We start from the raw sequence: 11,423 nt of genomic DNA on the forward strand, positions 1-11,423 counted from the left end.
ACTAGAGTTGAAAAAAAATAAAAAATATATGCTGAATGTACTAATTTTTTCCCCTTCAGGGTTGAAAAGTAATGGGGGTCAGTATAGGAATTCAGTGCGAATCTACATTGTTTGTAAACAAGGCCATGTGAATGCCCAAAAAATGCCGCATGACCCTATGTTTTTATTGTTGCAAAAGATAGGGCTACATTTGTACTTTCATGAATGATATATGAAAGATTTTAATTTCTAAAGGTAAATCAGGTATAAATTTATTTCCACATTTATACACAACACAATTTAAGATTTATGTTTATTAATAAAATATCAAAACATACTAAAACTACAACTAAATATTAAAATAAACTGTATCATAACAGTACATATCTTTCTACATTGTATGACAAACTATATAATACATTATTGGCTTTCTGGGGGCTACTCATTCACTTAAGAGAATTGAAATAAACATTTCAAACTATTCAAAATATGAGAAAATAAATTCAAAACTTATCAAAATATGAGAAAAATAAAAATAAGCGATTAGTGAAAAATGTTCCTGTGGCGATCCCCAGGAATGAACCTATTTGTTCCTCGGCAGGAACGAACCTATTTCCTGGGGTGATCCCTAGGAATGAACCTAGTTCCTGGGGCGATCCCCAGGAATGAACCTATTTTCCTCGACAGGAATGGACCTAATTCCTGAGGCGACCCCCAGGAATGACCTAGTTCCTGGGGCGATCCCCAGGAATGAACCTATTTGTTCCTCGACAGGAATGAACCTAATTCCTGGGGCGATCCCCAGGAATGAACCTAATTGCTCCTGGGCGATCCCAGCGTAGTAAAAATACTACTTAAAATACAATTTGTTCCTCGACAGGAATTAACCTATCTGATGTATTATTGAATTGGGGGAGTATGATTCCCCTGGAATTAAAAGAAAAGGCACATATCATTTCCATAAGAGTAGCCCCTAAACAAGAGATGAACAAATATATATATATTTAAATTAACGAACAAGATATATAAAAGAAAATATAACATGTCATATAGCAATTTCAAATCACTCTTTCTATAACTTCAATTGTATAGATGATATATTTTAGACTTTGCAGGAATGCATTGCATGAAAACACTTTAGCTTGAATGAAAATATAACAAACTAAACAACTATATGAATATTCTAAACAGAAATAACAGATATACCAAGAACTTGCAGTCAGAATTACACAATATTGGTCTGACTGTAACTTAGAGTAACACCTTTAAATTTTAACCTATTTAATACATCCATATCATAACTATCACGTAGGCTAAATACCCAGTTAATGCACAGGTGTAGTTGGGGCTGGTGGGTGGGATAACTGATTGTAATTGCATCAAATACAACGATGCTTCCTCTCAATTCATCAACAATACTCTAACCCCCCTCTAGGGCACTATTCCTACTAAGCTAAAAATAGATGTTATGTAATTTCCTAAGAATAGACTAGATACCTGCCTGCTGAAATCATTGATGACAGATACATTGTATTGTGTATAAACTATAATTTAATAAATCAAATTTCCTTTTATACACAACACAATTTAAGATTTATGTTTATTAATAAAATATCAAAACATACTAAAACTACAACTAAATATTAAAATAAACTGTATCATAACAGTACATATCTTTCTACATTGTATGACAAACTATATAATACATTATTGGCTTTCTGGGGGCTACTCATTCACTTAAGAGAATTGAAATAAACATTTCAAACTATTCAAAATATGAGAAAATAAATTCAAAACTTATCAAAATATGAGAAAAATAAAAATAAGCGATTAGTGAAAAATGTTCCTGTGGCGATCCCCAGGAATGAACCTATTTGTTCCTCGGCAGGAACGAACCTATTTCCTGGGGTGATCCCTAGGAATGAACCTAGTTCCTGGGGCGATCCCCAGGAATGAACCTATTTTCCTCGACAGGAATGGACCTAATTCCTGAGGCGACCCCCAGGAATGACCTAGTTCCTGGGGCGATCCCCAGGAATGAACCTATTTGTTCCTCGACAGGAATGAACCTAATTCCTGGGGCGATCCCCAGGAATGAACCTAATTGCTCCTGGGCGATCCCAGCGTAGTAAAAATACTACTTAAAATACAATTTGTTCCTCGACAGGAATTAACCTATCTGATGTATTATTGAATTGGGGGAGTATGATTCCCCTGGAATTAAAAGCCAAATGAAATGAGTTCATAAAATGAAAGAATGAAAGCCCCCAAGAAATAATAATGCTAGCAAATACAAATGTAAAAAAGAAAAAAAAAAAATTACATTAACAATACAATAATTTCAAAACAACACATTTCTGTAGTGCTTTAAAAAGAACACTCTACCAGTTCTGAAAGAGTGATAACAGTAATCACTTCTCTCTAACCCAGACGGATAAAATAACTCTGTCTTACATAGTTAAAATTCTTGCGTTTAATGCTTAAAGAAGTGTGACTGTAGTTCTGACACATTAACTATGAATGCATGAATCAAGGTATCGTCCTCCTTATATTTTCAGTTGCTATATAGTTCTGAAGTTTGCTTCAAGATATTGCTATCCTCATATTCCAGTGCTTAATAGTTCTGAATTCTGCATCCGAAAACGATAGGTAAACATAAACAAAAGTTGAACTGTTGTCTAACACATTATACTATATATGAAGGCAGGCATCAGGGTATTGTTTTCTATATATAACGATGCTATAAAGTTCTGAAGTCTTCATCCGATAAAACGAAGGTTTTGATATCTGTATCTGTATTTTCCTGTAAAATAAAAGAAAAGAAACAACCTGGGAAGTCTTAGTAATCCTTAAACAAGAGAGTCTAAGTGGAAATACTAGCTGAGTTAAATATAACACATTAATACATAATAAAAGATAATATGACCTGTGGCGATCCAGCAGGCATAGTACAATACACATAATTAAATTAACCTGTAGCGATCCAGCATGCGTAGTACAGTATACATTAAGATAATGAATGATCTGTGGCCATGCAGCAAGTACCATACGACCTGTGGCGATCCAGCAGGTGTAGTACAATATACATAAAAAGAATGAAAGACCTGTAGCGATCCAGCAGGTTCGACCTGAAATATAATATATATAACTGTACTGTATGAAATGTACACCTGGAGAGATCCCTGCATGTGTGGAGCAATCTAGACTAAAGATATAAACATGATAAATACTGTGTGCTACATGTACTATGTGCTGAAATATAATACATATAAAATAAACCTACATGTATGCATTACTATACTGAAATAATGAATGACCTGTGGCGATCCAGCAGGGGTAGTACGACCTGTGGCGATCCAGCAGGCGTAGTACAATACACATAAGTAAAATAACCTGTGGCGATCCAGCAGGCGTAGTACAATACACAAAAAATAAAATAACCTGTGGCGATCCAGCAGGCGTAGTACAATATACATAAATAAAATAACCTGTGGCGATCCAGCAGGCATAGTACAATATACATAAATAAAATAACCTGTTGCGATCAAGCAGGCGTAGTACAATGTACATAAATAAAATAACATGTGGCGATCCAGCATATGTAATACAATATACATAAATAAATTAACCTGTGACGATCCAGCAGGCGTAGTACAATACACATAAATAAAATAACCTGTGGCAATCCAGCAGGCGTAGTACAATACACATAAATAAAATAACCTGTGGCGATCCAGCAGGCGTAGTACAATACACATAAATAAAATAACCTGTGGCGATCCAGCAGATGTAGTACAATACATGTATACATAAATAAAATTTCCTGTGGCGATCCAGCAGGCGTAGTACAATATATATAAATAAAATAACCTGTGGCGATCCAGCAGGCGTAGTACAATACACATAAATAAAATAACCTGTGGCGATCCAGCAGGCGTAGTGCAATATACATAATAAGAAAATGACCTGTGGCGATCCAGCAGGCGTAGTACAATACACATAAATAACCAGAATGACCTGTGGCGATCCAGCAGGTGTAGTACAGTATACATAAATAGAATGACCTGTGGCGATCCAGCAGGTGTAGTGCAGTATACATAAATAGAATGAATGACCTGTGGCGATCCAGCAGGGTGATACGACCTGTGGCGATCCAACAGGCGTAGTACAATACACATAAATAAAATTACCTGTGGCGATCCAGCAGGCGTAGTACAATATATATAAATAAAATAACCTGTGGCGATCCAGCAGGCGTAGTACAATACACATAAATAAAATAACCTGTGGCGATCCAGCAGGCGTAGTGCAATATACATAATAAGAAAATGACTGTCCAGCAGGTGTAGTACAGTATACATAAAGAGAATGAATGACCTGTGGCGATCCAGCAGGATGATACGACCTGTGGCGATCCAACAGGCGTAGTACAATACACATAAATAGACAGAATGACCTGTGGCGATCCAGCAGGTGTAGTACAGTATACATAAAGAGAATGAATGACCTGTGGCGATCCAGCAGGATGATATGACCTGTGGCGATCCAGCAGGATGATATGACCTGTGGCGATCCACAAGCGTAGTACAATACACATAAATAGACAGAATGACCTGTGGCGATCCAGCAGGTGTAGTACAGTATACATAAATAGAATGACCTGTGGCGATCCAGCAGGTGTAGTACAGTATACATAAAGAGAATGAATGACCTGTGGCGATCCAGCAGGATGATACGACCTGTGGCGATCCAACAGGCGTAGTACAATACACACAAATAGAATGACCTGTGGCGATCCAGCAGTTTTTTTTTTTTTTTTTTTTTTTTTTTTTTTTTTTTTTTTCGACCTGAAATATAATATATGTAACTGTACTGTATGAAATGTACACCTGGGGAGATCCCTGCATGTGTGGAGCAATCTAGACTAAAGATATAAACACAATAAATAACTGTGTGCTACATGTACTATGCTATGTGCTGAAATATAATAGATATAAAATAAATATATACATGTATGCATACCAATACTGCGAAATGTCCATCTGGAAGATCCTGGAATGTGTAAAATAATCTAGTATAGAGATAGCAAATAGAATAGCTATATGAACATGATAAAAACTGTGTGCTTCATGTACTTTGTGCTGAAATATATATACATTTAAATTCATATAATTCTAATATACCGTACGAAATATACACCTGAAGAGATTTTGGACGGTTGTGGAACACTCATGAATAAATATAAATATGATAAAAACTGCTATGTGATGAAATATTATACATATAAAATAAATACATATGACTGAGAAATGTCCTGGAAGGTGTAGAATAATCTAGAAAAGATATACATGTACATGCAGCAATCTATAATAGCAATATGAACATGATAAATACTGTTGCTTCTGTACTACATGTATGTGGAATATATACATGTACATAAAATATAAATTCATACTATATGTACGAAATGTTAACCTGAAGAGATCTCTGTCGGTGTGGAACAATCTAGAATAGAGATAAAGATACCGAGTGATACTATGTTCTAAAATATGAGACATTAATACATAGTATTCTTATTTAAATACATGTATGTGTCTGCTGTTATTACAGATGTATGTTGTGCTTATCAATAAAATAAAAATATTACTAATATACTTAACAAAGGCAGAGTTTCCACCAATACAATACATTCAGTTGCATATCCTTAAGAAGTTCAGATATATATATGTGCTGAGTATATGTGTCTTCGAATCTCCATGCTGCTCTTCACACCCTACTCTGCAGTAGTATAAGATAAACCTGTATACTAGCCTAGTATATGGTAAACCCGGTGTGTTCTGTATGATCTAAGCGTTCCCTCAGTGCCCTTGGACTAGTGTTGAAGAACTGCGGAAATAATACATGTAAGGACTAAACTGGAACTATATATCTACGTTGAAGCAAAGTGTCTACCAGACGCAGTGGTTCTGCATAAAACCATAACAAATTTGTATATATCTCATGTATCACGATCACTGACTTCCGAGCCTGGGCTGTAGAAACATGCTTATCGGCTGCTTATCAAAGAAATTAAGCATTAAATGCCGACGCAAATGGAATGTGTATGCATAGCTAGTGTGCTGATATAGCATGAGTTCAAACGTATTGTTTATGGAATATTGAATGCCGTCGACATAGCGATAAAACTGGCGGGCATAATGTACGGAAACTGTAATGATACTGACATCGGAAAAACTGACCAACAGTTATTTATTAATTCAAGCTGTGTAGTAAATATTAAACGAACGTTAACGTTTACACACTTAATCTACTCAATCGTGGTTCTATTCCAATATGTTATTGTTTACATATATGCGTTGCATTGTGGGATCGCGCACTTGTAAATGCTGTCATGGCCGAATGTCTCCATATCGAAATAAGGTCAATCAGTCATTGTCATAGCGTGAGCCGGACATCTATGTTCTTGTTCTCAACTCTACAAGAAGAGTTAATCCAGTTTCGAAATATTAAAGCTCATAATACGATATCTGTGTTTACCTGGGTGCGTACCCATAGCACGCACTTGGAAAGTGACAATGAAGTGATAATAATACTCAATCAAATGAACAATATCCAATCACTATTCCAAAGAAACGTATATCTATGTCAATATCCGTTAACATAAAAAGATTTTTTCGAATATGGTTCGAAAACAGTAAATAATAACTGATTGTAATTGCATCAAATACAACGATGCTTCCTCTCAATTCATCAACAATACTCTAACCCCCCTCTAGGGCACTATTCCTACTAAGCTAAAAATAGATGTTATGTAATTTCCTAAGAATAGACTAGATACCTGCCTGCTGAAATCATTGATGACAGATACATTGTATTGTGTATAAACTATAATTTAATAAATCAAATTTCCTCATAGATTAGCATTAAAGTCAATGGGAGATTTTTTACTGAATTTACCCCTAAAACATACACTCCCAAAACGAGGTGGAACACGCTATAAGGTAAGAATACCCTTATTTCCCCGTATAGTGCAACCTATATTGGAATATTTCCCAAAATTATTATTGTTTGTATTCTATGTTGTTGTTTTTTTTTTAATTCAGTACGAAATTGTTATTAGGCCTAAAATTTTGTCTTGTTCTGCTGTCTGTTTGTTCAAGAATATGCGATGGAATGGCAACAAGACAATGTATTACTTTATAAAATAAAATAAGTCTGGTTTTTAAGCGTCTCTCAGCTAGTGGTGGCCATTTCAACTGATTTAGCATGTTTGTGACACTGCTCGTGTAATCGTAGTTGTTGTGTACGTAACGAGCAGCACGTCTCTGTACCTTTTCTAATTGTATCTGTTGTTCTTTCATATGGGGGTCCCAGACACTACAACTATATTCCAGTTTGGGTCTTACTAGTGCCTGGTATGCTCTGTGTATGATGTAGAATGTGACATTGACGGTTGACCCCTTTCAAAGAAACCACCAGCATGTACACACAACAATGCTTCAATGCTTTGGACAACATTGATCTAGAGACTTCATGATTTACATGTATAAATCTTTTAAATGTAAAAAAAAATAAATCCCTACCTACCTACCCACCTGCTGATAGTGTGGGTCGGCAATGCCAAACAAACAATTGTTTAAGGGTGGCCTTATAGATATGCATTTGTAACTAGCATTGTGAAGATCAAGATACTCTTTTGGGACAATAAATTAAGGGTAACATTAAATTTAACTGAATATATAATTATGTGGTTTATGTGTTTTTCAAGGAGATTTGGAAAGCCACGTCTTACACACAGCTACATAGATCTAGTATTTATTTTCAATAATGTTTGACCTAGAATAATTACAATTTAACTTATTTTGTACAAATAAGTTTTTGTATTGTCATTGCAGGAACCAACTGTTAAGAGGATAATTGCAGCAGCTCCGGAAATACCACTACCAGGGACCCAGGAGAACATTTAAAAATTAAATAAACAAAATTAACGATCAATTCTTCACTTTTTGATATACAGATATAGGAAGATGTTGTGTGAGTGCCAATGAGACAACTCTCCGTCCAAATAACAATTTAACTTGAAAAAGTAAACCATTATAGGTCAATGTCGGAGCCTTGGATCACACCGAACAACAAGCTATAAAGAGCCCCAAAATTACTAGTGTAAAACCATTCAAACGAGAAAACCAACGGTCTAATCTATATAAAATAAAAAAACGAGAAACGAGAAACGCGTATAAATTACATAAACAAACGACAACTACTGTACATTAGATTCCTGACTTAGGACAGGTGCAAACATTTGCAGGCATTATTTACTTTTCATAAACTTTTTTTTATTACTTTCATGGGTGGGTATTTAGCTAGCCAGATATTATATTCAGAACGTGAACATGCTTAATGAGAAATGTATACTACGATGAAATAAATTGAATATAAAAAAAGAAGATGTGGTACTATGATTGCCAACGAGACTCTCCACAACAGACCAAACGACACAGAAAATAACTATAGAGGTCAATGTACTGCCTTCAACAATGGGCAAATCCCATATCGTATAGGCAGCAATTAAAGACGGGTTAAAGAGACCGGGACAACATCCCTCTTAATCTTATAGAGTAACATATATGATAAATGCATATTATTTTTACAAGCACTATCAAGAACTGCATACGAATAGGCAGCCACTCAGCTATAGATGGCCCTAGGATTCATTTCTGTTATATCACAATTACTGAAACAGTAATTCGATTGAAGCTACAAAAAAAAAGATGATGATGCAGAATATACGAATTCAGAGAATAACACCAACATATATCATCTAGAGGTCACTTCATGGTCCCAAACACAGTTGATACTATGTGTGTGTATATACGATCATTTTTTGGCCAATTATAAAGCATAATATAAAAGTGCAAGTATATTACGTCGACATAATGTGATATTAACGTTGTAGAAACGTAATTTTACGTCACCACAACGTTAATGTTAATGTTGCGATAACGTGATATAAACGTTGTTGTAATGTCAGGAATAACGTTGTAGAAATATAGATTCCTACACTGCAACAAGTGTATTACGATATTTCTCCACTCGAGACAGTTAAATTTTATTATTTAAAGCGCGAGGCTTGCCGAGCTCTTTAAATAACTAAAATTTAACTGTCGAGAGTGGAGAAATGTCGTAATACACGAGTTATAGTGTAGAAATCTGTTTCTCTAATGATTTTTATCCTTCTTTTTCAAAGATTTTCAGAAACTTGTGTTCTTTATATGCGACGTCATCAGGCATGACGGTCGCCTGTTTTCATGACGTCACAATAGGAAAATTCAGAAGAAAACAAAACATTTAGACGTCATAATCAAATTTCGACTTATCATTTGCCGAGAACAGATTTTTCACTAGTGAGGAGAAATATTTTTCTCACACCGGTCAGGAAATGTGAAAATAGCACAAAAATTAGAGAAATATAGATTCCTACACTGCAACAAGTGTATTACGATATTTCTCCACTCGAGACAGTTAAATTTTATTATTTAAAGCGCGAGGCTTGCCGAGCTCTTTAAATAACTAAAATTTAACTGTCGAGAGTGGAGAAATATCGTAATACACGAGTTATAGTGTAGGAATCTGTTTCTCTAATGATTTTTATCCTTCTTTTTCAAAGATTTTCAGAAACTTGTGTTCTTTATATGCGACGTCATCAGGCATGGTCGCCTTTTTTCATGACGTCACAATAGGAAAATTCAGAAGAAAACAAAACATTTAGACGTCATAATCAAATTTCGACTAATCATTTGCCGAGAACAGATTTTTCACTAGTGAGGAGAAATATTTTTCTCACACCGGTCAGGAAATGTGAAAATAGCACAAAAATTAGAGAAACGTAATTTTACGTCACCACAACATTGATGTATGACGTTGTGACAACATCGACATAATGTGATATAAACGTTGTTGTAATGTCAGGAATAACGTTGTAGAAACGTAATTTTACGTCACCACAACGTTAATGTACGACGTTGTGACAACGTCAAGAAAACCATACACTTTTACGTAAATACAACGTAATAACCTGACGTCAATGCGACGAAAACATGACATTGTCACGACGTAATTATGACGTAACATTGTTAGCTGGGTTTATATATACCTCTTTTATTATTTTCTGTGCATTCATAAGAAATTTACAGCATTTCAAAGGTTAGTGATTGGAAGTAAAAAAATCTTTGTATTGTGCTACCTTAAATACAGTAGTTTGGAATATTTGATAAATAGCCTGCTGTTTAATCCATATCACACAACTTTGATGCGCACCAATTATCGCATACCCTTTATCACACCCCTACTTTTTTTACAGTCATTTTTTATTTATGTAAGCTTAAGAAATACTTTGCAAAATAGGTCCAATAGAATGGTCAAGACGCAATTTATTGAATGACGTAATAGTTTGGTATGTGACGTCACGAACGTCAAGTTTTCATATTTTTTGGCACACTAAATGCAACTATAAAAAATACAAAACACAAAAAAATACAATAATAAACAAAATATTTTTAAAACAACAGCACGCAAATTGTAAGGTAACCCAGGTGCTTCGGAGCAGTTCTTTTAAGGCTTTTAAAACAAGACAAAAGTAGAAATGAAGGTAACCCAGTGCTAGCCTATGGATCAGAAAACAGTTCATATAATATAATACTCTCCTGTTGAAATATATGATAAAGCGTATAAAACATGGCAAAATCCGTTTCACATGCCGTATCACCCTCCACCAATATCATCCCTCTAGCCTAAAGGCCCTTGGGCTGATATTGGTGTCTCTGGATGATACGACATATGATACGGATTTTGCCATGTATTATTCTCGATGTCTTGCTTAGTGCAATTTTCTTTACAGGCGAGACAAAAATTAGTTGCAAATGTCTGGACCTCAATGAAATTTGTAAGAAGTACAAACACATCAACTCATATTTTAAAATCAACAGAGGCGAATTTAGGGGTGGCCCAGGGGGCCCGACCCCCCCCCCCCCCCCTCCCCTTTTTGAGGAAAAATTTGGTTGCTTAAATAGGGAATCATGGAAGCACGACAGGAGCGGGCTCCCTCTTAGGCAGTCAGTGGGCCCCACTTATGAAAAATTCTGGATCCGTGACGTCACTGAACAATAAACACTAAGCGCAAATATAAGAGTACAAGCAGTTGATAACAGCTAGTTCAAAGCCAATTACACCTAAGGGGACGACCATTTGATATTCGGGGGAGGAGCAGGAGGATTTTGAAAATAAATAACTCAGCCTTGATAATCACAAAAATAAATGGTTTGTTCTGTGGTAGTTTGAAAATAAATTACCTGACTTGCAATGTATTGAAATTCAAATAAATAACTCAGCAGGTCTAATCGAAAGTATGAGATGGCACCAAATTCTTCATAAATTCATCTTTTTTC

At 35.3% G+C, this 11,423-nt stretch overlaps 2 long non-coding RNA genes across 2 annotated transcripts; one reads left to right on the plus strand and one right to left on the minus strand.

Annotated features, from left to right (window-relative positions):
- Nucleotides 1–278: 278 nt before the first annotated feature.
- Nucleotides 279–5,617, minus strand: LOC139519859 (uncharacterized). Its single transcript, XR_011663698.1, has 2 exons — nt 4,593–5,617; nt 279–4,043 (listed from the first exon to the last, which is right to left on the minus strand). It is a non-coding gene; the product is annotated as an uncharacterized lncRNA (long non-coding RNA).
- A 1,319-nt stretch (nt 5,618–6,936) lies between these two features.
- LOC139519860 (uncharacterized) lies at nt 6,937–9,864 on the plus strand. Its single transcript, XR_011663699.1, has 2 exons — nt 6,937–6,980; nt 7,875–9,864. It is a non-coding gene; the product is annotated as an uncharacterized lncRNA (long non-coding RNA).
- The last annotated feature ends 1,559 nt before the right edge of the window (nt 9,865–11,423 follow it).

This window comes from Mytilus edulis, chromosome 4 (genome assembly GCF_963676685.1).
Source record: "Mytilus edulis chromosome 4, xbMytEdul2.2, whole genome shotgun sequence".
Lineage (NCBI taxonomy): Eukaryota > Metazoa > Mollusca > Bivalvia > Mytilida > Mytilidae > Mytilus > Mytilus edulis.